This window comes from Enhydra lutris, unplaced genomic scaffold (assembly GCF_002288905.1).
Source record: "Enhydra lutris kenyoni isolate GAN:26980312 unplaced genomic scaffold, ASM228890v2 scaffoldscaffold10, whole genome shotgun sequence".
NCBI classification, from domain to species: domain Eukaryota; kingdom Metazoa; phylum Chordata; class Mammalia; order Carnivora; family Mustelidae; genus Enhydra; species Enhydra lutris.
The window spans coordinates 16,058,781-16,075,947 of NW_019154094.1; the positions used below are offsets into that span (position 1 = coordinate 16,058,781).

General features: G+C 36.6%; 1 protein-coding gene across 6 annotated transcripts in view; it reads right to left on the minus strand.

Annotated features, from left to right (window-relative positions):
- Nucleotides 1-17,167, minus strand: part of LOC111144282 (chromosome unknown C3orf67 homolog) — a 247,545-nt gene that overhangs the window by 119,003 nt on the left and 111,375 nt on the right. The window lies entirely within an intron of this gene.

Consider the following 17,167-nt stretch of genomic DNA (forward strand, 5'->3'; position numbering starts at 1 on the left):
AATTCACAGCACTCACCATAGCATATACCCTCGCCAGTATCCATCACCCAGCCACCCCATGCCCCATGCCTCACACCCCCTCCACTCTAGCAGCCCTCAGTTTGTTTCCTGAGATGAAGAGTCTCTTATAGTTTGTTTCCCTCTCTGGTTTCATCCCATTTCATTTTTCCTCCCTTCCCTCATGATCCTCTGCCTTTTTTCTCAAATTCCACATATCAGCAAGATCATATGATAATTGTCTTCCTCTGATTGACTTATTTTGCTCAGCATAATACCCTCTAATTCCATCCACATCGTTGCAAATGGCAAGATTTCATTTCTTTTGATGGCTGCATAGTATTCCATTTTGTATATATATACCACATCTTCTTTACCCATTCATTTGCTGATGGACTTTTAGGCTCTTTCCATAGTTTGGCTACTGTGGACAATGCTACTATAAACATTGGGGTGTATGAGCTCCTTTGGATCACTACATTTGTATTTTGGGGTAAAATACCCAGTAGGGCAATTGCTGGGTCATAGGGTAGCTCTATTTTCAACTTTTTGAGGAACCGCCATATGGTTTTCCAGAGTGTCTGCTCCAGCTTGCATTCCGTCTAACAGTGTAGGAGGATTCCCCTTTCTTTACATCCTCACCAACATCTGTTGTTTCTTGACCTGTTAATTTTAGTAATTTTGACTGGTGTGAGGTGTTATCTCACTGTGGTTTGGATTTGTATTTCCCTGATGCCAAGTGATGTTGAGCACTTTTTCATGTGTCTGTTGGCCATCCGGATGTCTTCTTTGCCAAAATGTTCATATCTTCTGCCCATTTCTAGATTGGATTCTTTGTTCTCTGGGTGTTGAGTTTGATAAGTTTGTTATGGATTTTGGATACTAGCTCTTTATCTGATATGTCATTTGCAAATATTTTCTCTCATTCTGTCGTTTGTCTTTTGGTTTTGTTGATTGTTTCCTTTGTTTTGCAAGAGCTTTTGATCTTGATGAAGCCCCAATAGTTCATTTTTGGCTTGCTTCCCTTGCCTTTGGTGATGTGTTTAGGAAGAAGTTGCTGCGGCTGAGGTCGAAGAGGTACAATCTGTGTTCTCCTCAAGGATTTTGATGGATTCCTGCCTCATACTCAGGTCTTTCACCCATTTTAAGTCTATTTTTGTGTGTGGTGTAAGGAAATGGTCCAGGTTCATTCTTCTGCATGTGGCCATCCAATTTTCCCAACACCATTTGTTGAAGAGACTCATTTTTCCATTGGACATTCTTTCCTGCTTTGTCAAAGATTAGTTGAGCATAGAGTTGAGAGTCCGTCCATTTCTGGGTTCTCTGCTCTGTTCCATTGATCTATGTGCCTGTTTTGTGCCAGTAGCATACTGTATTGATGATTACAGCTTTGGAATAGAACTTCAGGTCTGGAATTGTGATGCCATCAACTTTGCTGTTCTTTTTCAACATTCCTCTATTTGGGGTCTTTTCTGGTTCCACACAAATTTTAAGATTACTTTTTCCAGCTCAATGAAAAAAGTTGATGGTATTTTGATAGAAATTGCATTAAATGTGTAGATTGCTCTATGTAGCATAGACATTTTAACACTATTTTTCCTTCTAATCCATGAGCATGGAACATTTTTCCATTTCTTTGTGTCTTTCTGAATTTCTTTCATGAGTATTCTATAGTTTTCTGAGTGCAGATCCTTTGTCTCTTTGGTTGGATTTATTCCTAGGTATCTTATGGTTTTTGGTACAATTGTAAATGGGATCTACACCTTAATTCTCTTTCTTCAGTCTTGTTGTTGGTGTATAGAAATGCATTCTGTGCATTCATTTTATATGGTGCCATTTACTGAATTGCTGTATGAGTTCCAGAAGTTTTGGGGTGGAGTCTTTGGTTTTTCCACATAAAATACCATATCATCTACAAAGAGTGAGAATTTGACTTCTTTGCCAATTCAGATGACTTTTATTTCTTTTTGTTGTCTGTTGTTGAGGCTAGGACATTCAGTACTATGATGACTAGTAGTGCTGATAGTGGATATCTCTGCCATGTACCTGACCTTAGGGGAAAAGCTCTCAGTTTTTCCTTATTGAGAATGATATTCGCTATGGGTATTTCATAGATGGCTTTTATGATGTTGAGGTATGTACCCTCCATCCCTATACTGTGAGGAGTTTTAATCAAGGGATGCTGTACTTTGTCAAATGCTTTTTCTGCATCTACTGAGAGGATCATATGGTTCTTGTCCTTTCCTTGATTAATGTAGTGTATGACATTGATTGATTTGTGGGATATTGAACCAACCTTGCGGCCCAGGAATAAATCCCATTTGGTTGTGTGAATAATCCTTTTAATGTACTGTTGGATCCTATTGGCTAGTATTTTGGTGAGGATTTTTGCATCCATGTTCATCAAGGATATTGATCTGTAATTCTCCTTTTTGATGGGGTCTTTGTCTGGTTTTGGGATCAAGGTAATATTGGCCTCATAAAATGAGTTTGAAAGTTTTCCTTCCATTTCTTTTTTTCTTTTCTTTTCTTTTTTTTAACAGTTTCAGGACAAACAGTTTCAGGTATTAATTCTTCTTTATATGTTTGGTAGAATTCCCCTGGGAAGCCATCTGGCCCAGGGCTCTTGTTTGTTGGGAGATTTTTGATGACTGCTTCAATCTCCTCACTGGTTATGGGTCTGTTCAGGTTTTCTCTTTCTTCCTCATTCAGTTTTGGTAGTTTATATGTCTCTAGGAATGCATCCATTTCTTCTGGATTGTCAAATTTGCTGGGGTATGGTTGCTCATAATGTGTTCTTATAATGATTTGTATTTCTTTGGTGTTAGTTGTGGTCTCTCCTCTTTCATTCATGATTTTATTCATTTGGGTCCTTTCTCTTTTCTTTTTGTTAAGTTTGTCCAGGGGTTTATCAGTCTTATTAATTCTTTCGAAGAACCAGCTCCTAGTTTCGTTGATTTGTTCTACTGTTCTTTTGGTTTCTGTTTCATTGATTTCTGCTCTGAAATTAATAATTCTCTTCTCCTGCTGGGTTTAGGCTTTCTTTGCTGTCATTTCTCCGGCTCCTTTAGGTGTAGGGTTAGGTTGTGTACTTGAGAACTTTCTTGTTTCATGAGAAAGGCTTGTATTGCTATGTACATTCTTCTCGGGACCGCCTTTGCTACGTCCCAAAGTTTTGAACAGTTGTGTTTTCATTTTCATTTGTTTCCATGAATTTTAAAATTCTTCTTTAATTTCCTGGTTGACCCATTCATTCTTTAGTAGAATGCTCTTTAACCTCCATGTATTTGAGTTCTTTCCAACTTTCCTCTTGTGATTGAGTTCTAGTTTCAGAGCACTGTGGTCTGAAAATATGCAGGGAACGATCCCAATCTTTTGGTACCGGCTGAGATCTGATTTGTGACCCAGGATGTGATCTATTCTGGAGAATGTTCCATGTGCACTAGAGAAGAATGTTTATTCTGCTGTTTTGGGATGAAATGTTCTGACTATATCTGTGATGGCCATCTGGTCCAGTGTGTCATTTAAAGTCTCTGTTTCCTTGTTCTTCTGCTTAGATGATCTGTCCATTTCAGTGAGGGGGGTGTTAAAGTCCCCTACTATTATTGTATTATTGTCAATGTGTTTCTTTGATTTTGCTATTAATTGGTTTATATAATTGGCTGCTCCCATGTTAGGGGCATAGATATTTAAAATTGTTAGATCTTCTTGTTGGATAGACCCTTTAAGTATGATATAGTGTCCTTCCTCATCTCTTATTACAGTCTTTGACTTAAAATCTAATTTGTCTGACATAAGGATTACCACCCCAGCTTTCTTTTGATGTCCATTATCATGGTAAATTGTCTTCCACCTACTCACTTTAAGTCTGGATGGGTCTTTGGGTCTAAAATGAGTTTATTGTAGATAGCATATCAATGGCTCTTGTTTTGTTTTATTTATTTATTTATTTATTTATTTATTTTTTGGCTCTTGTTTTTTTAATCCATTCTGATACCCTGTGTCTTTTGAACATTAGCCCATTTACATTTAGGGTAACTACTGTAAGATATTTAGTGCCATTGTATTGCCTGTAAGGTGACTATTACTGTATATTGTCTCCCTTCCTGCTCTGTTACTTTCATATTCTCTCTTTGCTTAGAAGACCTCTTTCAAAATTTCTTGTAGGGCTGGTTTGATGATTGTAAATCTTTTAGTTTCTGTTTGTCCTGGGAGCTTTTTATCTTTCCTTCTATTTTCAATGATAGCCTAGCTGGATATAGTATTCTTGGCTGCATAATTCTGTTTAGTGCTCTGAAGTAAATGAGAAAACTGCCAGGTCTCTGTAGATAGGTCTGTTGCCAGCATAATGCTTCTAACACTGTAGACCTTCTAACACTGTAGACCTCCTCTTGTCCCAAGCTGCTTTCAGGATTTTCTCTTTGTCTCTGAGATTTGTACATTTTCTTATTAGATATTTGGATGTTGACCTATTTTTGATTTTGAGGGGGGGTTGTCTGTGCCTCCTGGATTTTGATGCCTGTGTCCTTCCCCAAATTGTGGAAATTCTCTGCTATAATTTGCTCCAATATACATTCTACCCCTCTCCTTCTTCTTCTGGGATCTCAATTATCCTAGTGTTGTTTCATCTTATCGTATCACTTATCTCTTGAATTCTCAACTTGTGGTCCAGTAGTTGTTTCTCTCTCTTTTTCTCAGCTTCTTTATTCTCCATCATTTGGTCTTTTAGATCACTAATTCTCTCTTCTGCCTCATTTATCCTAGTGGTTAGAGCCTCCATTTTTTTATTGCACCTCATTAGTAGCCTTTTTTATTTTGACTTGGTTAGATTTTATTTCTCCAGAAAAGGATACTCTAGTATCTTCCATGCTTTTTTCAAGCCCAGTCAGCATCTTTACAATTGTCATTCTGAACTCTAGTTCTGACAACTTACTAATGTCCATGTTGATTAGCTCCCTGGCAGGCAGTCTGTAGTATTGCCTCTTATTCTTTTTTTTTTTTTTTTTTTTTTTTGAGGTGAGATTTTCCATTTTGTAATTTTGTCTGGAGAGAATAGATGAACAAGAGAACAAAATGCTACAAGGGTAAAAATGACCCCAGAAAATATACACTAAACAAATCAGAAGAGATCCAAAACTAGGGTGGGGGGGTGGGAGGAAGAAAGGGGGGAAAAAAAAAAGAATATGATCAGGCTGGTAAAACAGAACAGAGCCACAGACTTTTGGCTCTGTTTTTTTGGGCGTATTTTGGTCTGTTAGAAGAAACTGCCTCCCAAAATTTTAAGGACAGAAAAACATATACATACAAAAACAAGGGTAAATACAGTGAAAGGATGGTATATGACTGTAAAAATGAAAATTAAAAAATTTTAAAAAAGGAAGTGATAAGAAATTGGCTGAAAAAAGAAAGAAGGAAAATTAAAAAAAAAAAAAAGAATTTGATCAGGCAGGTGAATAGAACAAAGCATGTACTAGATTTAGGGTATATTTTGGTCTCCAGCCCTGGAGGAGGCCAAGAACTCAGGGTCCCACTCCTGAGTGAGTCCTCAGAGAAAAGCAGTCAATCACCCCTGTCTCCCTGGTCTCCAGCCACACTCCATTCTCACCCAGCCTGTGAGTGAGCATTTCTATCTCTGACTCACAGCCCCATTTGGATTCTCCAACCCCAGTAGATTCCTGCAGTGTGCTCCTGTGCCACTCCTCCCAGGGGAGGAAGTGAGGGGGTCTCCCTGGATCTGTTGCTTGTTGGGCCTCTGCTCTTCCAGGAGGCCTGACTGTGCTGCAGATCACGGTTTACGGCAACCCTGAGCTGAAAGCACACTCCTTGGCTCCATCTCCACAGCCGTTTCCCTGCTCTGATACATGGGACCTCTGCAGCACTCAGGAACCCCAGGTCTTTCTGTGACCCTGAGGGGTCCTGAGACCACACTGTCCCAGTGAGGGTTCCATCTCCTGCTTAGCCACCGGAGTGATGTCCCTCAGGTGAGCAGACTTCTAAGAGTTCCGATTTTGGGCTCTGTTGCTCTACCACTTGCTGGGAGCTGACTGACGGAGGCTTCCTCCCCCCACCCCCTGTGGTCTATTTTCCCAGATATCGCCTTCGATTCACTTCTCCACATGTCCTACCTTCCAGAAGGTGGTCGCTTTTCTGTTCACGGAGTTGCTGCTATTCTTTTCTTTGATCTCCTGCGGAGTTCATAGGTGTTCAGAATGGTTTGATAACTATTAGCTGAATTCCTGGGACCAGATGAAATTTAGGTCTCCTACTTCTTTGCCATCTTGGAGCCCGCCTCTGGATGAAGGCTCCTTAATAACAGCTGACCTAGATTAAAAGCAGTGGCCAAGTTTTCAACTTTTCTTCTTTGGTTGTTCTTTGCTCAGCTATTTCCTGAGAAGTATTCCACACACATTTTATTTGGATATCACATCTTTCTCCCCAGATGGCAAATAACAAGTCAAAGTGGTAATCAGATACTAAGGGACCAAGGCCTATCTGAATTGTTCTTCCAGACAAGTTCTATTTTCTGTAAGAGATGTGTATGGAAACAAGCAGACTGCTTGATTAACATTGGAAAATGACACAGTTGATTTAAGGTGCTTTTGCTAACAAATCTGAAAGGACACAATGTTGGCTGGAATGGTCAGCTCAGTGTGAATAACACTGCAATGAACACAAATGAATGCCAAAATGGAAGGAGAAGGCTAAGAGAAAACTAACAGATTTGCTCATGTAGCATCGAAACACAACCACATGGTGGGTTTTTTTTGCTGTCTTTGTTCCCAGTATGAGTTAGTATATTAGAATGTTTTGAGTGATTTTGTAATCCTGTTTGGCTTTGTCTATAATGCCACCATAATGTAAACCATTCTGTAGGTGTTGCAGATCTCTGATGAAGATCTTAGCTAGCTTTAAAAATTAAGTCACTGGGTGCCTGGGGGGCTTAGCTGGGTTAGCATCCCACTCGATTTTGGCTCAGGTCATGATCTGAGGGTTGTGAGATCAAGTCCTGCTTCGGGCTCTGTACTCAGCAGGGATTTCACTGGACATTCTCTCTCTCCCTCTCTCTGCCCCTCCCATTGCTTGCAGGTAGGCACGTACTCTCTCTCAAATAGATTAATCTTAAAAAAATTAAGTCACCAATTTTAACACATACAAATGCTCTTTATGCATTAAAACATGTGCTATGGTGAGTGCTGTGAATTGTGTAAGACTGATGATTCACAGACCTGTACCTCTGAAGCAAATAATACATTATATGTTAATTAAAAAAATCACTTATAACTGAACAAAAAATAAATGAAAAAACCAAAAAAACCAAAACATCATTTATTAGCTGCGTGATCTTGGAAAGGTAAGTTACCTCTCTGTGCCCTGGATCATCTTATCTGTAAAATATGGATTAGAAAATAATACTGTATAGGGTTATTATGATGATTAAATAAGTTAATGTTTGTAAGGGCCTAAGAACAGTGCCTGGTACATAGCAATTACTATATAATGTTTATTATTAATAACAGACAAATACTTATGTCAACTATTTCATTATAATGGAGACAAAACCACAGTGCCTTAGCATGTGATTTTTATAATAAAAGGTGCTGATATTTAAAAGGGTAAATAAGCCTGAACTACACCAAACACTTGGCTATCCTGAAATGAATCATGCCTTTAGTTTTTTTTTTTTTTTTAATATTTTATTTAGGAGAAATTCACATTAATATATCAGTAAAAATTAAGCATTTTAAAGTGAACAATTCATCTGTGCATAGTACATTCAGAGTGTTCTGCAACCACCACCTCTGTATAGCTCTAAAACACTTCCATCATTCCAAAGCAGAATTCCTTATCCATTAGCCAGCTTCTGTCCATTCTCTCCAACTCCCACTCCCTGGCAACCACAAATCTGCATTCTTTCTTTATGGATTTATCGACATTTCATATAAATGGAATCATGCAATATGTGACTATGTGTTAAACACATACCATGTTTTGTTTATCCATTCATCTGGTGATGAACATTTGAGCTGTTTCCACATTTTGGTTATTGTGAATAACACTGCAATGAACACACATGTACATGTATCTGTTTTCCATTCTTTTGGGTATATACCAAGGAGTGGCACTGCAGATGCATATGGTAATTATGTGTTTAACATTTTCAGGAACTGCCAAACTGTCTTCTATAGTGGGTGAACCATTTTGCATTCCCATTAACAATGTACAAGGATTCCAATTTCTCCACACCCTTACCAACACGTTTTCTATTAAAAAAAAATTATAGCCATCCTAGTGAGCGTGCAGTGGTATCTCATTGTGGTTTTGATTTGCATTTCCCTAATAACGAATGCTGAGCAGTTTTTCATGTTTGTCAATTATTTGTATATCTTTTACAGAGATATATCTACAGCAGTTAAGTCCTTCAACCATTTTTTATTGGGTTGTGTCTCTTTCTCTTGTCGAGTTATAAGAGTCCTTTACATAGTCTAGATACTGGAAGATATCAGAATATTCCATATATATGGAATATTCTGATATCTGATATAAATATTCTGATTCTACATATAGAGAGCGTGTGTGTGTATATATGTATATACATATATATGTATATATATGTGTATATGTATATATGTATATGTATATGTATATATACACACATACACATGCTCTCTATATGTAGAATCAGAATATTTATTCTATAAAATATATGATTTGCAAATATTTTCTCCCATTCTGCAGGTTGTCTTTTCAATTTCTTAAGTGTCCTTTGATATACAAAAGCGTTAAATTTTAATGTCCAATTTATTTATTTTTAAAATTTTGCTGCTGTGCTTTGGGGTTAACCTAAGGTCATGAAGATTAAGCTCTATTTTTTTCCTAAGAGTTTTATTTAGTTCTTATATTTAGGTCACTGATCCATTTGAGTTAGTTTTTATATACTCATTATTTTGTGTGTGGATATCCAATTGTCCCAGAACCATTTGTTAAAGAGTCTCCTCTCTCTTCATTGAATGTTCTTGGCCTCCCTGTCAAAATTAGACATATGGATTCATTTCTGGACTCAATTCTATTCCATTGGTGTTATATGTCCATTCTAACTATACCAGACTGTTTTGATTACTGCAACTCTTGAATTAAGTTTTGAAATTGGGAAGTGTGAATCCTCCAACTTTGTTCTTCTTTTTCAAAACTGTTTTTGGCTATTTTGGCCCCCTTGCAATTCCGTATGAATTTGAGGATCAGCTTTTTCATTTCTGCAAAAAGGCCATTGAAATACTGAGAGATTGCACTGAATCTCTAGATCTCTTTGGGTCATACCAACATCTTAACAATATCAAGTCTTTCAATCCATACATGTTGGATGTATTTATTTCTATTCACTTAGGTCTTCTTTAACTTCCTTTAGCAATGTTTTATAGTTTTCAGTGAAGAAGTTTTTCATTTCCTTGATTAAATTTATTTCTAGGTATTTAATTATTTTGGATGACATTATAAATGGAATTGTTATCCTTAGAGTTTTTAAGATATGAAGTTCTTTTATAAATATTGATAATGCCTACTTATAAAAAACAATTGATATTTTAATCAGTATACATCTGTGTCTCTGATATATAGATATTCATAATCCATTTTTGTGGATCTACTATTGGCTGGAAACCTCTGCTATGCAGAGATCTTACCCCTTTTTCCTTCCCCTGGGGTGGTTTTCTAGGCAAGGGTAATCTGAGTTCGACTCTGCTGCAAGGAGGAGTGGGAATGCAGCCTTAAACTGAAGAGATCTGAATATGACGTGTATCACCTGACCTGGAGAGAGAGGGGCAGGAAAACACTCAACAATGCTGATTATTAAAAACACTAAAGAATTCCAGTTATTGAGGAAGGTAAATATGTATACTGCTGAGGAAGGAACAGTCAAGGCCTGGCCTAGAGTTCTACCTTCTGTGACCTCAGCACAAGATGCCTTGATTTCCGGGTCTTATATCCTCTCTGTATAATTAGGATACTGGATTACATTATCTCTAAGGCCCGTCCCTGCTCAATGAGTCTATTAAGGCACTACATTAGTATTTGTAGTTTTTTCTGTGGCTTTTGAAGGGATAATTTTCTTCACATTGCTTGACATTCAGAAGGCTTACTGAATAGAGAGAATGACTGAATGAATAATTGAACAAACAATTAGCCAACTCTTACTTCATCAATTCATCATATATGTATGACAGATTACCAGTGCCAGGTCATGTGCTAGAGGTAAAAATATGGAGACTTAACCTATGCCTTCAAAGGGACTCTCAGTCTGAAATCATACTTTTAATTATTCTCTTCTTCTTGCATTCCTTAACACAGAACACATATGCCCAAGTGCTGATATTTTAATAAGCAATGAACTCTGGTGTCAGGAGACCTGTAAAATCACCGGTAGAGCATAAATCCATACCTAGTGGATAACTGTGTGCTCTTTCCTTTCTTCTCTTGGCTCTCCTCTTGTTTTTCTCTTATCTAACATCTGTACATATATTGTTCTTTTTTTTAGATGCAGAATGATATGAGTTAGTCAAATATTCAGTCATGCAAATGCCTAAAAGTGCCAGTCTGTGTTCCCTCAGGAACCATAAAAGTCATAAATTCAATTGAATCAGCATGCTTTACTACTTGTCCAGCATCAGCCATTCCTCTGGCCAAATGAAAACCTGGTTAATTTCTTGTTTTAGGGTCCCAATAATTCACTTTCTATTATATTCCACTGTGTAAACAGAGAACAGCAATGGAATTAGGCAACATTTCCTAGCTTGGGTGAGTTTAAGAGGTTCTAGAGTGAAATGTAGCAGCTTAAATAAACTAAGGCAAACAGGTACTGAGTTTAAGCAAGAATTTTAATACACTATCTTTAAATTGAATCTCAGAATGAAATGTAAGAAACAGGGAAAAGAGTTTCCTATGATAAAAGTCTCAACCTCATCACTAACAGAACTGCCTCTGCAGAAGATGTCCCCCCCCAGCCCCATCTTCAGTATGAAAGACAAAGGGACATCCATTACTTATTGAATACAGACACACTTAACACAGCTAGTCACCATATTTTGGCATTCTTATTCCATGATGTCTTTTCTCTCTCTCTCTTTTCTTTTTAAAATTTCCCCTCCCTTCCATTCTCACAAGGAAGGCAGTACACTATAGTAATTAGGAGTAAAAACTTGAGTCCTACCTGCCAGGGTTCAAAACCTGCCTCTACTACTTAACAATTTTGTGACACTGGCACATTGTCTGACTTCTCTGTGCCTAAGCTTCCCTATCTGTAAAATGGAGATGATAATAATACCCACTTTAAAGAGTTTGTATAAGCATTAAATTAAGTTCATATATATAAAGTGTTTAGAACACCTACTGCTTCTATTAGCACCACCATCATTGTTATCATTTCTGCTGCCAACTTCCTTGACCAGGGACACTCAATTTGCCCCATGCTGTGTTGTCCTTTGTTCTCTTTTATCAAATTGTCTTGACAATGAACTCTTGGCAGTGTTTACTTTTCTGGTGTCCACAATTACACAGAGAACTCTGAGGACAGGAAAATTGCTCTACCTCTTTGTGCCAAAGTATGCAACCTAGTAATAAAATATTATATTAAATCATTCCTTCCACCTCTGCCATATACCATACTGAACTCCCTGTTCCTTGAATGGATCAGATCTACTCATGATGCCTGTCTTTATACATACACACTCTTCCTTTTCCTGAAATGCTTTCCTTTCTTGTTGTCCACTTTCACTACCTGAAAAATTATTTCATTATTTGAGAAATTATTATTTATCCTTCAGGATATAGTTTGGAAAATTTGTTTCTTCATGTGAGTACACACCAAACACTGCTCTATGGATAGATACTGACTCATTAAGTCATTTTCACTGGTCTGTGGTGAAAACATCAGCCTTTATTCTGAAATTAACACTTTCCTAATATGTGAGTGTTTAAATTTTTCCAATTAATTAAGTGATTAGAATAGTTGTAGTTTTTCTTCTTTGTCTGTTCTAATGCTCTGATTTGGTGAATTTAAAAGTTGGCAACCTTATGTTAGTCAAGTTTTTCATAACTTGGTAGGTCTGTGAAATCCAAGTGCCTCTCCAAGTGGCTCTCTCAAGTTAGAGTTAAGTGCCCCAAACTCTTCTCCCAGTGCTTGTTAAGCCCATTAAGGAAGCTTCCTCCAGGTATAACAATCAATATGTACATGTAAATTTCCCTGAGAGATTCCAAGCTCCTTGAAGCAGGGGCTGTGTCATCTCAGTGCCTGATTGTAGGAGGCAGATAAATGGTTAGCATCTACACAATGAATTACAGTTTATGTCTTTTCATATATATTTGTTTTATTGGATCCTCAAAACAACCTTATAATAACTAATGAGGAAATAATGTTCAGAGATGTTCAGAACTCACACAAAGCACTAAGTTGGTATGTGGTCACAGCAACTGACTGTGGGACCATTAATCTGTGTCTTTAGTTGCTACAGTATCAATTTAACTTCTCCAAGATGTACTCAGTTTACACACTTTATGCTTTTAGTGGGAATGTAATAGTATTTTACTTAACCAGGGAACAATTATCCTCATTTTACTGACATAGAAATTGAAGCATATAGAGATGGGGTGAGCAGTTGTGCAAGGTTAAGTCCTGGAAGCTAAATGAGGAATAGAGGGTTATATTCCACAGCACCCAGAACCACACCATGCTTCCCCAAGTCTATTCAGAACATTTTAGGCAATCTGAGTTGCCACATTCATTAGCCTTTTTTCCAGGCCTTTTAGAAACCTAAAAGAAATCATGCCAATATTTGTTCTTAGAATTTTTTAGATAATCCATTCACTATTAAAAAATTAATTATAAAACAAAATATATGTATATTGTTCAAAAATACAAATGGCACTACAATTATGAGAAAAAGGCATTATTCCCTAACTGCTACCCTCCTACCTCACCTCCTGGCCTAGTCTCAAGCCTTTCAGCAATAGCTTCTAAATCTTCTGGTACTTACTTCTGTGTTTATAATTGTAGCCTTATATTGACATTTCTGCACTTGTGCTTTAGGTATTATCTCTGACTTGTATTGTGGAAAAAATATTGAACCACAAAAGACCTGATTAGCCCAAGCAATCCTGAAAAATAAAAGCAACGCAGGAGCCTCACAATTCTGGACTTCAAACTATATTACTGTAGTCATCAAGACAGTATGGCACTGACACAAAAACAGACACATAGATTAATGGAACAGAATAGAGAGCCCAGAAATGGGTCCACAACTATATGGTAATCTTCAACAAAGCAGGAAAGAATGTCTGATGGAAAAAAGACTGTCTCTTCAACAAATGGTGTTGGGAAAACTGGACAGCAGCATGCAGAAGAATGAAATTGAACACTTTCCTACACCGCACACAAAAATAAATTCAAAATGGATGAAAGACCTAAATGTGAGACAGAAAAATCCCTTCAAAATCCTTGAGGAGAACACAGGCAGCAACCTCTGTCACCTCAGCCATAACACTTCTTACTAGACATGTTGCCAGAGGCAAAGGAAACAAAAGCAAAAATGAACTACTGGGACTTCATCAAGATAATCTTCTGCAGAGTGAAGGAAATAATCAACAGTCTAAAAGGCATCCTACGGAATGGAAAAAGGTATCTGCAAATGACTATCTGATAAAGAGTTAGTATCCAAAGTCTGTAAAGAACTTATCAAACTCAACACCCCAAACCCAAATAATCCCATTAAGAAAGGGCAGAAGACATGAATAAACATTTTTCCAAAGAAGACATCCAGATGGCTAACAGACCCATGAAGCAATGCTCGATATCACTATCAGGGAAATATAAATCAAAACCATAATGAGCTATCACCTCACAACTGTCAGAATAGATAAAATTAACAACATAGGAAACAACAGATGTTGGGGAGGATGAAGAGAAAGGGGAACCCTCTTACACTGCTGGTGGGAATACAAGCTGGTGCAGCCACTCTGGAAAACGGTATGGAGGTTCCTCAAAAAGTTAAAAATAGAACCACCCTACAATTCAGCAATTGCACATTGAGGTAGTTACCCAAAGGACACCAAAATACAGATTTGAAGGGGTTCATGCACCCCAATGTTTATAACAGCATTATTAACAATAACCAAACTATGACTATATTACTGTAGTCATGAAGAGCCATCAAAAAGAATGAAATCTTGCCATTTGCAGTGATGTGAAGGAGGCTAGAGTGTATCATGCTAAGTGAAATAAGTCAAAAAGTCAGTCAGAGAAAGAAAAATACCATATGATTTCACTCATATATGTAATTTAGGGAACAAAATAGATGAACATGTGGGAAGGGAAAAGAAAAAGAGAGAAGGAGAGAGGAGGAGGAGACAAACCATAAGAGACTCCTAATGATAGAGGACAAACTGAGGGTTGATGGAAAGAAGTGGGAGAGGGATGGGCTAATGGGGTGATGGATATTAAGGAATGCACTTGTTATGATGAGCACTGGGTGTTATATGTAAGGGGTGAATCACTAAATTCTACTCATGAAACCAATATTATGCTATATGTTAACTAACTAGAATTTAAATAAATATTTGGAAAAGAAAAATAATTGGATGGGTACGGAATTCTACGTTGGAAATCATTTTTCCTTAGACTTTTGAAGGTATAGTTTTAAGGTCTTGTGCCATCTAATGTTGTGTGAAGTCAGACATCATTATTCTCATTCCTACTCCCTTGTATGCAACTTTAATTTTTAAAAATTTCTGGAAGCTTAAATATTCTTTTCTCTTTTTCCCTCTTATTCTTAAATTATACAACAGTGGCTCTTATTTTCCTTTCTTTCTTTTATTTTTCATTTTTTGTTTTTGCTGAGCTATGTCAATGTGAAAACACTTGGCCTTTAATTTTGGGAATCTTCCTACATGTCATCCTTCTTGTTTTCTCTAGTCTCTCATCTTAGAATCTTATTACTCTGCTGGTGGTCCACTTGGACTAACTTCTAATATTCTTAACATTTTGATCCTATTTTCAGTCTTTTGGGCTTCTTTTTAATTTTTTTTTTAAAATTTTAAGTCCCTGGAACAAGAAAATACAATACAGAGTCTCAAAATAGTGTATAGTTTCTGAGTCGAAATGTCCAGTATTCATTCAAACTTATTAAACATGTCAGGATACAAGGATAACAGAAAAACAGAAAATAAAAACAGATATTAGAATTATCAGCCAAGGCTTTTGAAATAACTTTGATTAATATATTTGAAAAATTCAATAGTGAGATAGAGAATTTCAGCTGAAGAATGGAAACTGTAAAAAAGAATCTAATGGAAATTCTAGCATCAAAAAATATAATAACTGAAATTAAGAATGCTGAAATATGTGTTCATTCAGCTCCTTGATAAATATCCAAAGAAAGCCTACCTACATGGTCCAAGAGAAATGTAGACTGAGTCCAGCAGTACTATTCATAGATGCCTAAAATAGACAAACTATGGTGAGTTCACACAATGGCATACTGTATAGTAATTAAATAAGCAATATAGATGACTCTCACAAACTCAAGGTTTTGTTAAAGAATGTATATATGAAAGAATATGTACTATATGATTTTATTTAAATAAACTTCAAAAATAGGTAAAATTAATTTGTGGTGTTAGAAGTCAGGAGAGTGTTCTCTCTGGGAAGAAGAGAGAGGGTCATGATTAGGAGATTATAAGTAGGGTTTCTGAGATGTTTGTAAAGTTCTATTTCTTGATCTGGGTGCTGGTTACAGAAATGTGTTCACTTTGTGTTAATTCCTAAAGCTGCCACCTATGATCTGTAAATGTTTCTAAATTATATAAAAAACTTTTAATATAGTAAACTTTAACAAAATGCTTATTGAAATACAGCAAGAACAAACTACTCCTATTTTATAGATGCAGTATATTTTCTTAACCGAGAAAAACATATATTTATTCCTTATTTAGTTCTTTCTTCCTGTTAGTTTCAGTGTCTATCTACCATGTATGCAATGTATCTGAGTTGAGAAGTTCTCTGGTCCAGTTTCTCCAGAGAATAAATATCCTGTTTTCTGCTTATTTGTAGTTGGAAGGGGGATCTGGGATTCTATAGCAACCCATATAGAATTTTAACTAATCTCCTTGTCTTTAGCCACACCCCCTTGCCTTTGGCAGTACCTAGGGCTGCCAATTCTGGAGTTCCTCTGAGGTTCTATATTATGACTCTCATTGACAAACCTCTCCGTAAACCCAATAGTTTCAGCTTTCTCTGCTCTTCTAAGTTAGTTATCACTCCTCAATCTTACAAAATTTCTGACCACACTTTCCCTATTGTTTCCTACTCTCCCATCCTCTTCTTCCTGGTGGGTTTATTACCATTTTAATTCTTATAATTTTAGTGGGGCTTCAGGAAGGATCAGAGATAAAAACTTGCATTTAATATGCCATATTTTGATTTACTTTTTCCCTTACATTTATTTAAAAATACTAATCAGGTTATGATTCACCTCCTCTGATCTGCTAATTCTAGAATGCACATATATTTCTACAAATTTTGAGGTTTCTTCTTAGTTTGGGTGATATATTTTTTTTAATGAAGGCTTTCACTTTCTTGTATATCCTTTAAATGGTACATAAGATGAGTAGCTGCACTTCCTGGCTTGTGATCTCTCTGGGGAGCTGTTAATGCACTGCTGTGTTTTATTATCAAATGAAATTTATAGGCACAGTGTCCTGTTCCACAGAGTGAACCACACAAGGATTTCTCAGACACTCATCCAGACAGAGCATAAGTCTGAAGTCTACTTTATACAAACTTCTAAGAAATCACCTTTGCCATCTTATGTGCTGCCCTGTTTCCTGGGCTTCTGGAAAAATTGATTTTGTTAAAAATAATCCCAGACAAAAATCAAAAGGAAGCATCAGTATTCTCTCAATACTTTCAGTTGTTTAAGACTATCTTAGCAGGATAATTTGTGTCATCTTATAAATTCTAGATGGTTCAGTTATCTGCAGAGTATATTTATTAATCACACAATAAATAGTAAATGTGTATTTTCCTATCTTTCTAGGAATAACTCACTTTTCTAATATGATCATTAGAAAATTTATACATGTAATGTCTCTCAAATGACTTCATGAAATGTACAGAATAATGAGATAG